The following is a 12,331-nucleotide window of genomic DNA, read 5'->3' on the forward strand; positions in this document are numbered from 1 at the left end:
TCACCTTCGTCTGATAAGACACAGGGGCGCTGAAAGGCGAGCAGCCGATGCAGTGAAGTTACACACACATTTCTTCTTCTTCCGTCATCGTAACAAGCAAACATGTCGACTCGATTCGTGTAATATTGACTTCGCTGACGCTAGAAAACCCGTGCTATATCGATGCCAGGGGCAACTCGTGTGCGGAGAACGAGACACAAGAAGGAGTGAGTCTCTCCACCGTATGAGAGGCAGTATCTAGCAGATACACACGGTAAAACATTCGACTTGCGTTAGCTCACACGTCATCGTCTGCAAGCTAAAATGGACACATCTGCACTGCCCAGTGAGGCGACACTTGTACTAACACCTGGTGGACGCCTGCGAGACGCGGAGATGAGCTGCAGCTTGTGGGCGCGACTGTAGCGCTGCGCCCTGGATCAAATAGCACTGCACATTGCTGGTGACCCACGTGTTTAGTAGTGACGCAACTGCTAGGATGCAGCTGAACGTCCGCCATTTGAGAGCGAGAAAATTTTCGCAGTCGGCAGGACTCGAACCTACGCTCCCAGAGGGAATCTGATTTCAAGTCAGACGCCTTAACCACTCGGCCACGACTGCCGGTGGCGGAAGCGACTCCCGACAACTGAAACCGCCATCTTTAGAAGCAATCTGGTGGCAGAAAACGGCGTGGCCTCACTCTTTCCTGTACGGTTTCCATTAGCCGTTACGAAAGTGTATTAATTTTCGCCCAGACAGGGACTTGAACCCAGGTGTATTAATTTTCGCCCAGACAGGGACTTGAACCCAGGACCCTTTGGTTGAAAACCTAACGCTCTACCGACTCAGCTATGCGGACCCACGCAAGAGCATTATCGTACAGCTGCGTGGTGTGCGAGTGATTCGCATGTCGTAATTACTGGCTTACGGCTCCAATGGCGACTTCACCGACTTCCCACTGACGCACCGCTGACGCTAGTTTTCTGTCGTCTTAAAACGATGGACATACCTCCAAGCAGCTGCGAGATCTTAAGAAAAGAAACGCTGCACCACTGCTTTTGCCGCACTCGAGTGATTGAAATTGCGATTCTTAAAAAGAAAATGAGATGTTCGCTCTGTCCATCACTTTCGAGCACATCTGTGTACTCACGATCTCAGCGACGGCTTTCTGCAGTCCCAGCGTCAGTGTCAGTGTGAGGTGAACCGATAGCCAGAGTAAGCAGCGGTCGTCGCGAAAACTCAGTATTCTTAAAACGGAAATTTTCGTCTTGTTGAGAATGGCGTCACTGGTTTGCACCCGCATTCGCCCACACATGTCACATGTGTGCGAAAATGTTTGCTCCTCTTTACGCAAAATCGCACGCAGCCGGTAGGATTCGAACCTACGCTCCCAGAGGGAATCTGATTTCGAGTCAGACGCCTTAACCACTCGGCCACGACTGCCGTTAGCGCGGTGTTCTCCGGACACATGCAACTGCTACCGTTTAAAGCACTGTGGTGTCAGAAAACGGCGTAGCTGCATTATTTTCTGTAGCGTCTCCACCGCTACCAGACGAATCGCTACCAAAGTATTAAAATTTCCGCCTGGACAGGGACTTGAAACCTGGGCCCTTAGGTTAAAAGCCTAATGCTCTACCGACTGAGCTATCCGGGCTCACACGAGGCTGCAAAACCTCCCACGACGCACAACTATACATTGACTCATGTCCTTTACTGTTGTGCAATCGCTGTATGGGGCCGTTAACAAATAAAACGTCGCCTAAATGCTGTCTACAAACTTATCGCGCTAAGCTCGTAACACACTATCGAAGACTGCTGGCACATGATGCAACAACAAATTGCCCCAGTTGTTACGTCTCATACGTTGGAGCAGAGAATTTACGTGTTTTGTCGACACTCACTGGGCAATTGGAAATTTCACAAGCATTTCGAATGCAATGTTTCCCACGCTTTCGCTCATTTCACGGTTCCGTTGAAGACGTTCTTCACCACCTGACACAGAAACAGGAATGCAGTCGGTAGGATATTTTTAATTCTTTTGCTTCTAGGGGAGTTAGTTGTCTAGTGAGTTCCTCTTATGGCATGCACTAGACAACCAGAACAGCTACAGGAGAGAGTCATTTTTGTTGTCAGCGGTAGTTGCATTATCACAAACGCAGAGTAATTCCATTGGCGTCGCATCAAAACGAATCCCTGCCGAAACCCGGGATCGAACCAGGGACCTTTAGATCTTCAGTCTAACGCTCTCCCAACTGAGCTATTTCGGCTGACGTTGAAGGTTGTCATTTGCATGTGTTCATTAACCTCTGCCTCGTTGCCAATTTCACAGTCACCTTCGTCTGATAAGACACAGGGGCGCTGAAAGGCGAGCAGCCGATGCAGTGAAGTTACACACACATTTCTTCTTCTTCCGTCATCGTAACAAGCAAACATGTCGACTCGATTCGTGTAATATTGACTTCGCTGACGCTAGAAAACCCGTGCTATATCGATGCCAGGGGCAACTCGTGTGCGGAGAACGAGACACAAGAAGGAGTGAGTCTCTCCACCGTATGAGAGGCAGTATCTAGCAGATACACACGGTAAAACATTCGACTTGCGTTAGCTCACACGTCATCGTCTGCAAGCTAAAATGGACACATCTGCACTGCCCAGTGAGGCGACACTTGTACTAACACCTGGTGGACGCCTGCGAGACGCGGAGATGAGCTGCAGCTTGTGGGCGCGACTGTAGCGCTGCGCCCTGGATCAAATAGCACTGCACATTGCTGGTGACCCACGTGTTTAGTAGTGACGCAACTGCTAGGATGCAGCTGAACGTCCGCCATTTGAGAGCGAGAAAATTTTCGCAGTCGGCAGGACTCGAACCTACGCTCCCAGAGGGAATCTGATTTCAAGTCAGACGCCTTAACCACTCGGCCACGACTGCCGGTGGCGGAAGCGACTCCCGACAACTGAAACCGCCATCTTTAGAAGCAATCTGGTGGCAGAAAACGGCGTGGCCTCACTCTTTCCTGTACGGTTTCCATTAGCCGTTACGAAAGTGTATTAATTTTCGCCCAGACAGGGACTTGAACCCAGGTGTATTAATTTTCGCCCAGACAGGGACTTGAACCCAGGACCCTTTGGTTGAAAACCTAACGCTCTACCGACTCAGCTATGCGGACCCACGCAAGAGCATTATCGTACAGCTGCGTGGTGTGCGAGTGATTCGCATGTCGTAATTACTGGCTTACGGCTCCAATGGCGACTTCACCGACTTCCCACTGACGCACCGCTGACGCTAGTTTTCTGTCGTCTTAAAACGATGGACATACCTCCAAGCAGCTGCGAGATCTTAAGAAAAGAAACGCTGCACCACTGCTTTTGCCGCACTCGAGTGATTGAAATTGCGATTCTTAAAAAGAAAATGAGATGTTCGCTCTGTCCATCACTTTCGAGCACATCTGTGTACTCACGATCTCAGCGACGGCTTTCTGCAGTCCCAGCGTCAGTGTCAGTGTGAGGTGAACCGATAGCCAGAGTAAGCAGCGGTCGTCGCGAAAACTCAGTATTCTTAAAACGGAAATTTTCGTCTTGTTGAGAATGGCGTCACTGGTTTGCACCCGCATTCGCCCACACATGTCACATGTGTGCGAAAATGTTTGCTCCTCTTTACGCAAAATCGCACGCAGCCGGTAGGATTCGAACCTACGCTCCCAGAGGGAATCTGATTTCGAGTCAGACGCCTTAACCACTCGGCCACGACTGCCGTTAGCGCGGTGTTCTCCGGACACATGCAACTGCTACCGTTTAAAGCACTGTGGTGTCAGAAAACGGCGTAGCTGCATTATTTTCTGTAGCGTCTCCACCGCTACCAGACGAATCGCTACCAAAGTATTAAAATTTCCGCCTGGACAGGGACTTGAAACCTGGGCCCTTAGGTTAAAAGCCTAATGCTCTACCGACTGAGCTATCCGGGCTCACACGAGGCTGCAAAACCTCCAACGACGCACAACTATACATTGACTCATGTCCTTTACTGTTGTGCAATCGCTGTATGGGGCCGTTAACAAATAAAACGTCGCCTAAATGCTGTCTACAAACTTATCGCGCTAAGCTCGTAACACACTATCGAAGACTGCTGGCACATGATGCAACAACAAATTGCCCCAGTTGTTACGTCTCATACGTTGGAGCAGAGAATTTACGTGTTTTGTCGACACTCACTGGGCAATTGGAAATTTCACAAGCATTTCGAATGCAATGTTTCCCACGCTTTCGCTCATTTCACGGTTCCGTTGAAGACGTTCTTCACCACCTGACACAGAAACAGGAATGCAGTCGGTAGGATATTTTTAATTCTTTTGCTTCTAGGGGAGTTAGTTGTCTAGTGAGTTCCTCTTATGGCATGCACTAGACAACCAGAACAGCTACAGGAGAGAGTCATTTTTGTTGTCAGCGGTAGTTGCATTATCACAAACGCAGAGTAATTCCATTGGCGTCGCATCAAAACGAATCCCTGCCGAAACCCGGGATCGAACCAGGGACCTTTAGATCTTCACTCTAACGCTCTCCCAACTGAGCTATTTCGGCTGACGTTGAAGGTTGTCATTTGCATGTGTTCATTAACCTCTGCCTCGTTGCCAATTTCACAGTCACCTTCGTCTGATAAGACACAGGGGCGCTGAAAGGCGAGCAGCCGATGCAGTGAAGTTACACACACATTTCTTCTTCTTCCGTCATCGTAACAAGCAAACATGTCGACTCGATTCGTGTAATATTGACTTCGCTGACGCTAGAAAACCCGTGCTATATCGATGCCAGGGGCAACTCGTGTGCGGAGAACGAGACACAAGAAGGAGTGAGTCTCTCCACCGTATGAGAGGCAGTATCTAGCAGATACACACGGTAAAACATTCGACTTGCGTTAGCTCACACGTCATCGTCTGCAAGCTAAAATGGACACATCTGCACTGCCCAGTGAGGCGACACTTGTACTAACACCTGGTGGACGCCTGCGAGACGCGGAGATGAGCTGCAGCTTGTGGGCGCGACTGTAGCGCTGCGCCCTGGATCAAATAGCACTGCACATTGCTGGTGACCCACGTGTTTAGTAGTGACGCAACTGCTAGGATGCAGCTGAACGTCCGCCATTTGAGAGCGAGAAAATTTTCGCAGTCGGCAGGACTCGAACCTACGCTCCCAGAGGGAATCTGATTTCAAGTCAGACGCCTTAACCACTCGGCCACGACTGCCGGTGGCGGAAGCGACTCCCGACAACTGAAACCGCCATCTTTAGAAGCAATCTGGTGGCAGAAAACGGCGTGGCCTCACTCTTTCCTGTACGGTTTCCATTAGCCGTTACGAAAGTGTATTAATTTTCGCCCAGACAGGGACTTGAACCCAGGTGTATTAATTTTCGCCCAGACAGGGACTTGAACCCAGGACCCTTTGGTTGAAAACCTAACGCTCTACCGACTCAGCTATGCGGACCCACGCAAGAGCATTATCGTACAGCTGCGTGGTGTGCGAGTGATTCGCATGTCGTAATTACTGGCTTACGGCTCCAATGGCGACTTCACCGACTTCCCACTGACGCACCGCTGACGCTAGTTTTCTGTCGTCTTAAAACGATGGACATACCTCCAAGCAGCTGCGAGATCTTAAGAAAAGAAACGCTGCACCACTGCTTTTGCCGCACTCGAGTGATTGAAATTGCGATTCTTAAAAAGAAAATGAGATGTTCGCTCTGTCCATCACTTTCGAGCACATCTGTGTACTCACGATCTCAGCGACGGCTTTCTGCAGTCCCAGCGTCAGTGTCAGTGTGAGGTGAACCGATAGCCAGAGTAAGCAGCGGTCGTCGCGAAAACTCAGTATTCTTAAAACGGAAATTTTCGTCTTGTTGAGAATGGCGTCACTGGTTTGCACCCGCATTCGCCCACACATGTCACATGTGTGCGAAAATGTTTGCTCCTCTTTACGCAAAATCGCACGCAGCCGGTAGGATTCGAACCTACGCTCCCAGAGGGAATCTGATTTCGAGTCAGACGCCTTAACCACTCGGCCACGACTGCCGTTAGCGCGGTGTTCTCCGGACACATGCAACTGCTACCGTTTAAAGCACTGTGGTGTCAGAAAACGGCGTAGCTGCATTATTTTCTGTAGCGTCTCCACCGCTACCAGACGAATCGCTACCAAAGTATTAAAATTTCCGCCTGGACAGGGACTTGAAACCTGGGCCCTTAGGTTAAAAGCCTAATGCTCTACCGACTGAGCTATCCGGGCTCACACGAGGCTGCAAAACCTCCCACGACGCACAACTATACATTGACTCATGTCCTTTACTGTTGTGCAATCGCTGTATGGGGCCGTTAACAAATAAAACGTCGCCTAAATGCTGTCTACAAACTTATCGCGCTAAGCTCGTAACACACTATCGAAGACTGCTGGCACATGATGCAACAACAAATTGCCCCAGTTGTTACGTCTCATACGTTGGAGCAGAGAATTTACGTGTTTTGTCGACACTCACTGGGCAATTGGAAATTTCACAAGCATTTCGAATGCAATGTTTCCCACGCTTTCGCTCATTTCACGGTTCCGTTGAAGACGTTCTTCACCACCTGACACAGAAACAGGAATGCAGTCGGTAGGATATTTTTAATTCTTTTGCTTCTAGGGGAGTTAGTTGTCTAGTGAGTTCCTCTTATGGCATGCACTAGACAACCAGAACAGCTACAGGAGAGAGTCATTTTTGTTGTCAGCGGTAGTTGCATTATCACAAACGCAGAGTAATTCCATTGGCGTCGCATCAAAACGAATCCCTGCCGAAACCCGGGATCGAACCAGGGACCTTTAGATCTTCACTCTAACGCTCTCCCAACTGAGCTATTTCGGCTGACGTTGAAGGTTGTCATTTGCATGTGTTCATTAACCTCTGCCTCGTTGCCAATTTCACAGTCACCTTCGTCTGATAAGACACAGGGGCGCTGAAAGGCGAGCAGCCGATGCAGTGAAGTTACACACACATTTCTTCTTCTTCCGTCATCGTAACAAGCAAACATGTCGACTCGATTCGTGTAATATTGACTTCGCTGACGCTAGAAAACCCGTGCTATATCGATGCCAGGGGCAACTCGTGTGCGGAGAACGAGACACAAGAAGGAGTGAGTCTCTCCACCGTATGAGAGGCAGTATCTAGCAGATACACACGGTAAAACAGTCGACTTGCGTTATCTCACACGTCATCGTCTGCAAGCTAAAATGGACACATCTGCACTGCCCAGTGAGGCGACACTTGTACTAACACCTGGTGGACGCCTGCGAGACGCGGAGATGAGCTGCAGCTTGTGGGCGCGACTGTAGCGCTGCGCCCTGGATCAAATAGCACTGCACATTGCTGGTGACCCACGTGTTTAGTAGTGACGCAACTGCTAGGATGCAGCTGAACGTCCGCCATTTGAGAGCGAGAAAATTTTCGCAGTCGGCAGGACTCGAACCTACGCTCCCAGAGGGAATCTGATTTCAAGTCAGACGCCTTAACCACTCGGCCACGACTGCCGGTGGCGGAAGCGACTCCCGACAACTGAAACCGCCATCTTTAGAAGCAATCTGGTGGCAGAAAACGGCGTGGCCTCACTCTTTCCTGTACGGTTTCCATTAGCCGTTACGAAAGTGTATTAATTTTCGCCCAGACAGGGACTTGAACCCAGGTGTATTAATTTTCGCCCAGACAGGGACTTGAACCCAGGACCCTTTGGTTGAAAACCTAACGCTCTACCGACTCAGCTATGCGGACCCACGCAAGAGCATTATCGTACAGCTGCGTGGTGTGCGAGTGATTCGCATGTCGTAATTACTGGCTTACGGCTCCAATGGCGACTTCACCGACTTCCCACTGACGCACCGCTGACGCTAGTTTTCTGTCGTCTTAAAACGATGGACATACCTCCAAGCAGCTGCGAGATCTTAAGAAAAGAAACGCTGCACCACTGCTTTTGCCGCACTCGAGTGATTGAAATTGCGATTCTTAAAAAGAAAATGAGATGTTCGCTCTGTCCATCACTTTCGAGCACATCTGTGTACTCACGATCTCAGCGACGGCTTTCTGCAGTCCCAGCGTCAGTGTCAGTGTGAGGTGAACCGATAGCCAGAGTAAGCAGCGGTCGTCGCGAAAACTCAGTATTCTTAAAACGGAAATTTTCGTCTTGTTGAGAATGGCGTCACTGGTTTGCACCCGCATTCGCCCACACATGTCACATGTGTGCGAAAATGTTTGCTCCTCTTTACGCAAAATCGCACGCAGCCGGTAGGATTCGAACCTACGCTCCCAGAGGGAATCTGATTTCGAGTCAGACGCCTTAACCACTCGGCCACGACTGCCGTTAGCGCGGTGTTCTCCGGACACATGCAACTGCTACCGTTTAAAGCACTGTGGTGTCAGAAAACGGCGTAGCTGCATTATTTTCTGTAGCGTCTCCACCGCTACCAGACGAATCGCTACCAAAGTATTAAAATTTCCGCCTGGACAGGGACTTGAAACCTGGGCCCTTAGGTTAAAAGCCTAATGCTCTACCGACTGAGCTATCCGGGCTCACACGAGGCTGCAAAACCTCCCACGACGCACAACTATACATTGACTCATGTCCTTTACTGTTGTGCAATCGCTGTATGGGGCCGTTAACAAATAAAACGTCGCCTAAATGCTGTCTACAAACTTATCGCGCTAAGCTCGTAACACACTATCGAAGACTGCTGGCACATGATGCAACAACAAATTGCCCCAGTTGTTACGTCTCATACGTTGGAGCAGAGAATTTACGTGTTTTGTCGACACTCACTGGGCAATTGGAAATTTCACAAGCATTTCGAATGCAATGTTTCCCACGCTTTCGCTCATTTCACGGTTCCGTTGAAGACGTTCTTCACCACCTGACACAGAAACAGGAATGCAGTCGGTAGGATATTTTTAATTCTTTTGCTTCTAGGGGAGTTAGTTGTCTAGTGAGTTCCTCTTATGGCATGCACTAGACAACCAGAACAGCTACAGGAGAGAGTCATTTTTGTTGTCAGCGGTAGTTGCATTATCACAAACGCAGAGTAATTCCATTGGCGTCGCATCAAAACGAATCCCTGCCGAAACCCGGGATCGAACCAGGGACCTTTAGATCTTCAGTCTAACGCTCTCCCAACTGAGCTATTTCGGCTGACGTTGAAGGTTGTCATTTGCATGTGTTCATTAACCTCTGCCTCGTTGCCAATTTCACAGTCACCTTCGTCTGATAAGACACAGGGGCGCTGAAAGGCGAGCAGCCGATGCAGTGAAGTTACACACACATTTCTTCTTCTTCCGTCATCGTAACAAGCAAACATGTCGACTCGATTCGTGTAATATTGACTTCGCTGACGCTAGAAAACCCGTGCTATATCGATGCCAGGGGCAACTCGTGTGCGGAGAACGAGACACAAGAAGGAGTGAGTCTCTCCACCGTATGAGAGGCAGTATCTAGCAGATACACACGGTAAAACATTCGACTTGCGTTAGCTCACACGTCATCGTCTGCAAGCTAAAATGGACACATCTGCACTGCCCAGTGAGGCGACACTTGTACTAACACCTGGTGGACGCCTGCGAGACGCGGAGATGAGCTGCAGCTTGTGGGCGCGACTGTAGCGCTGCGCCCTGGATCAAATAGCACTGCACATTGCTGGTGACCCACGTGTTTAGTAGTGACGCAACTGCTAGGATGCAGCTGAACGTCCGCCATTTGAGAGCGAGAAAATTTTCGCAGTCGGCAGGACTCGAACCTACGCTCCCAGAGGGAATCTGATTTCAAGTCAGACGCCTTAACCACTCGGCCACGACTGCCGGTGGCGGAAGCGACTCCCGACAACTGAAACCGCCATCTTTAGAAGCAATCTGGTGGCAGAAAACGGCGTGGCCTCACTCTTTCCTGTACGGTTTCCATTAGCCGTTACGAAAGTGTATTAATTTTCGCCCAGACAGGGACTTGAACCCAGGTGTATTAATTTTCGCCCAGACAGGGACTTGAACCCAGGACCCTTTGGTTGAAAACCTAACGCTCTACCGACTCAGCTATGCGGACCCACGCAAGAGCATTATCGTACAGCTGCGTGGTGTGCGAGTGATTCGCATGTCGTAATTACTGGCTTACGGCTCCAATGGCGACTTCACCGACTTCCCACTGACGCACCGCTGACGCTAGTTTTCTGTCGTCTTAAAACGATGGACATACCTCCAAGCAGCTGCGAGATCTTAAGAAAAGAAACGCTGCACCACTGCTTTTGCCGCACTCGAGTGATTGAAATTGCGATTCTTAAAAAGAAAATGAGATGTTCGCTCTGTCCATCACTTTCGAGCACATCTGTGTACTCACGATCTCAGCGACGGCTTTCTGCAGTCCCAGCGTCAGTGTCAGTGTGAGGTGAACCGATAGCCAGAGTAAGCAGCGGTCGTCGCGAAAACTCAGTATTCTTAAAACGGAAATTTTCGTCTTGTTGAGAATGGCGTCACTGGTTTGCACCCGCATTCGCCCACACATGTCACATGTGTGCGAAAATGTTTGCTCCTCTTTACGCAAAATCGCACGCAGCCGGTAGGATTCGAACCTACGCTCCCAGAGGGAATCTGATTTCGAGTCAGACGCCTTAACCACTCGGCCACGACTGCCGTTAGCGCGGTGTTCTCCGGACACATGCAACTGCTACCGTTTAAAGCACTGTGGTGTCAGAAAACGGCGTAGCTGCATTATTTTCTGTAGCGTCTCCACCGCTACCAGACGAATCGCTACCAAAGTATTAAAATTTCCGCCTGGACAGGGACTTGAAACCTGGGCCCTTAGGTTAAAAGCCTAATGCTCTACCGACTGAGCTATCCGGGCTCACACGAGGCTGCAAAACCTCCCACGACGCACAACTATACATTGACTCATGTCCTTTACTGTTGTGCAATCGCTGTATGGGGCCGTTAACAAATAAAACGTCGCCTAAATGCTGTCTACAAACTTATCGCGCTAAGCTCGTAACACACTATCGAAGACTGCTGGCACATGATGCAACAACAAATTGCCCCAGTTGTTACGTCTCATACGTTGGAGCAGAGAATTTACGTGTTTTGTCGACACTCACTGGGCAATTGGAAATTTCACAAGCATTTCGAATGCAATGTTTCCCACGCTTTCGCTCATTTCACGGTTCCGTTGAAGACGTTCTTCACCACCTGACACAGAAACAGGAATGCAGTCGGTAGGATATTTTTAATTCTTTTGCTTCTAGGGGAGTTAGTTGTCTAGTGAGTTCCTCTTATGGCATGCACTAGACAACCAGAACAGCTACAGGAGAGAGTCATTTTTGTTGTCAGCGGTAGTTGCATTATCACAAACGCAGAGTAATTCCATTGGCGTCGCATCAAAACGAATCCCTGCCGAAACCCGGGATCGAACCAGGGACCTTTAGATCTTCACTCTAACGCTCTCCCAACTGAGCTATTTCGGCTGACGTTGAAGGTTGTCATTTGCATGTGTTCATTAACCTCTGCCTCGTTGCCAATTTCACAGTCACCTTCGTCTGATAAGACACAGGGGCGCTGAAAGGCGAGCAGCCGATGCAGTGAAGTTACACACACATTTCTTCTTCTTCCGTCATCGTAACAAGCAAACATGTCGACTCGATTCGTGTAATATTGACTTCGCTGACGCTAGAAAACCCGTGCTATATCGATGCCAGGGGCAACTCGTGTGCGGAGAACGAGACACAAGAAGGAGTGAGTCTCTCCACCGTATGAGAGGCAGTATCTAGCAGATACACACGGTAAAACAGTCGACTTGCGTTATCTCACACGTCATCGTCTGCAAGCTAAAATGGACACATCTGCACTGCCCAGTGAGGCGACACTTGTACTAACACCTGGTGGACGCCTGCGAGACGCGGAGATGAGCTGCAGCTTGTGGGCGCGACTGTAGCGCTGCGCCCTGGATCAAATAGCACTGCACATTGCTGGTGACCCACGTGTTTAGTAGTGACGCAACTGCTAGGATGCAGCTGAACGTCCGCCATTTGAGAGCGAGAAAATTTTCGCAGTCGGCAGGACTCGAACCTACGCTCCCAGAGGGAATCTGATTTCAAGTCAGACGCCTTAACCACTCGGCCACGACTGCCGGTGGCGGAAGCGACTCCCGACAACTGAAACCGCCATCTTTAGAAGCAATCTGGTGGCAGAAAACGGCGTGGCCTCACTCTTTCCTGTACGGTTTCCATTAGCCGTTACGAAAGTGTATTAATTTTCGCCCAGACAGGGACTTGAACCCAGGTGTATTAATTTTCGCCCAGACAGGGACTTGAACCCAGG

The 12,331-nt window shown here is 49.8% G+C and overlaps 21 non-coding genes across 21 annotated transcripts; all 21 read right to left on the reverse strand.

Annotated features, from left to right (window-relative positions):
* Positions 1 to 518: 518 nt before the first annotated feature.
* On the reverse strand, positions 519 to 600 carry Trnas-uga (transfer RNA serine (anticodon UGA)). The gene has a single exon. It is a non-coding gene; the product is annotated as a tRNA-Ser (tRNA).
* Positions 601 to 1,340: 740 nt separating this feature from the next.
* On the reverse strand, positions 1,341 to 1,422 carry Trnas-cga (transfer RNA serine (anticodon CGA)). The gene has a single exon. It is a non-coding gene; the product is annotated as a tRNA-Ser (tRNA).
* Positions 1,423 to 1,560: 138 nt separating this feature from the next.
* On the reverse strand, positions 1,561 to 1,633 carry Trnak-uuu (transfer RNA lysine (anticodon UUU)). Its single transcript has one exon. It is a non-coding gene; the product is annotated as a tRNA-Lys (tRNA).
* Positions 1,634 to 2,173: 540 nt separating this feature from the next.
* On the reverse strand, positions 2,174 to 2,246 carry Trnaf-gaa (transfer RNA phenylalanine (anticodon GAA)). Its single transcript has one exon. It is a non-coding gene; the product is annotated as a tRNA-Phe (tRNA).
* Positions 2,247 to 2,826: 580 nt separating this feature from the next.
* On the reverse strand, positions 2,827 to 2,908 carry Trnas-uga (transfer RNA serine (anticodon UGA)). The gene has a single exon. It is a non-coding gene; the product is annotated as a tRNA-Ser (tRNA).
* A 740-nt stretch (positions 2,909 to 3,648) lies between these two features.
* Positions 3,649 to 3,730, reverse strand: Trnas-cga (transfer RNA serine (anticodon CGA)). Its single transcript has one exon. It is a non-coding gene; the product is annotated as a tRNA-Ser (tRNA).
* A 138-nt stretch (positions 3,731 to 3,868) lies between these two features.
* Trnak-uuu (transfer RNA lysine (anticodon UUU)) lies at positions 3,869 to 3,941 on the reverse strand. Its single transcript has one exon. It is a non-coding gene; the product is annotated as a tRNA-Lys (tRNA).
* A 540-nt stretch (positions 3,942 to 4,481) lies between these two features.
* Positions 4,482 to 4,554, reverse strand: Trnaf-gaa (transfer RNA phenylalanine (anticodon GAA)). Its single transcript has one exon. It is a non-coding gene; the product is annotated as a tRNA-Phe (tRNA).
* A 580-nt stretch (positions 4,555 to 5,134) lies between these two features.
* Positions 5,135 to 5,216, reverse strand: Trnas-uga (transfer RNA serine (anticodon UGA)). The gene has a single exon. It is a non-coding gene; the product is annotated as a tRNA-Ser (tRNA).
* Positions 5,217 to 5,956: 740 nt separating this feature from the next.
* On the reverse strand, positions 5,957 to 6,038 carry Trnas-cga (transfer RNA serine (anticodon CGA)). Its single transcript has one exon. It is a non-coding gene; the product is annotated as a tRNA-Ser (tRNA).
* A 138-nt stretch (positions 6,039 to 6,176) lies between these two features.
* On the reverse strand, positions 6,177 to 6,249 carry Trnak-uuu (transfer RNA lysine (anticodon UUU)). The gene has a single exon. It is a non-coding gene; the product is annotated as a tRNA-Lys (tRNA).
* Positions 6,250 to 6,789: 540 nt separating this feature from the next.
* Trnaf-gaa (transfer RNA phenylalanine (anticodon GAA)) lies at positions 6,790 to 6,862 on the reverse strand. The gene has a single exon. It is a non-coding gene; the product is annotated as a tRNA-Phe (tRNA).
* Positions 6,863 to 7,442: 580 nt separating this feature from the next.
* Positions 7,443 to 7,524, reverse strand: Trnas-uga (transfer RNA serine (anticodon UGA)). Its single transcript has one exon. It is a non-coding gene; the product is annotated as a tRNA-Ser (tRNA).
* Positions 7,525 to 8,264: 740 nt separating this feature from the next.
* Trnas-cga (transfer RNA serine (anticodon CGA)) lies at positions 8,265 to 8,346 on the reverse strand. Its single transcript has one exon. It is a non-coding gene; the product is annotated as a tRNA-Ser (tRNA).
* A 138-nt stretch (positions 8,347 to 8,484) lies between these two features.
* Positions 8,485 to 8,557, reverse strand: Trnak-uuu (transfer RNA lysine (anticodon UUU)). Its single transcript has one exon. It is a non-coding gene; the product is annotated as a tRNA-Lys (tRNA).
* Positions 8,558 to 9,097: 540 nt separating this feature from the next.
* Positions 9,098 to 9,170, reverse strand: Trnaf-gaa (transfer RNA phenylalanine (anticodon GAA)). The gene has a single exon. It is a non-coding gene; the product is annotated as a tRNA-Phe (tRNA).
* A 580-nt stretch (positions 9,171 to 9,750) lies between these two features.
* Trnas-uga (transfer RNA serine (anticodon UGA)) lies at positions 9,751 to 9,832 on the reverse strand. Its single transcript has one exon. It is a non-coding gene; the product is annotated as a tRNA-Ser (tRNA).
* Positions 9,833 to 10,572: 740 nt separating this feature from the next.
* Trnas-cga (transfer RNA serine (anticodon CGA)) lies at positions 10,573 to 10,654 on the reverse strand. The gene has a single exon. It is a non-coding gene; the product is annotated as a tRNA-Ser (tRNA).
* A 138-nt stretch (positions 10,655 to 10,792) lies between these two features.
* On the reverse strand, positions 10,793 to 10,865 carry Trnak-uuu (transfer RNA lysine (anticodon UUU)). The gene has a single exon. It is a non-coding gene; the product is annotated as a tRNA-Lys (tRNA).
* Positions 10,866 to 11,405: 540 nt separating this feature from the next.
* Trnaf-gaa (transfer RNA phenylalanine (anticodon GAA)) lies at positions 11,406 to 11,478 on the reverse strand. Its single transcript has one exon. It is a non-coding gene; the product is annotated as a tRNA-Phe (tRNA).
* Positions 11,479 to 12,058: 580 nt separating this feature from the next.
* Positions 12,059 to 12,140, reverse strand: Trnas-uga (transfer RNA serine (anticodon UGA)). Its single transcript has one exon. It is a non-coding gene; the product is annotated as a tRNA-Ser (tRNA).
* Positions 12,141 to 12,331: the final 191 nt, after the last annotated feature.

The sequence above is a fragment of the Schistocerca serialis genome, chromosome 4, assembly GCF_023864345.2.
Source record: "Schistocerca serialis cubense isolate TAMUIC-IGC-003099 chromosome 4, iqSchSeri2.2, whole genome shotgun sequence".
NCBI classification, from domain to species: Eukaryota; Metazoa; Arthropoda; class Insecta; order Orthoptera; family Acrididae; genus Schistocerca; species Schistocerca serialis.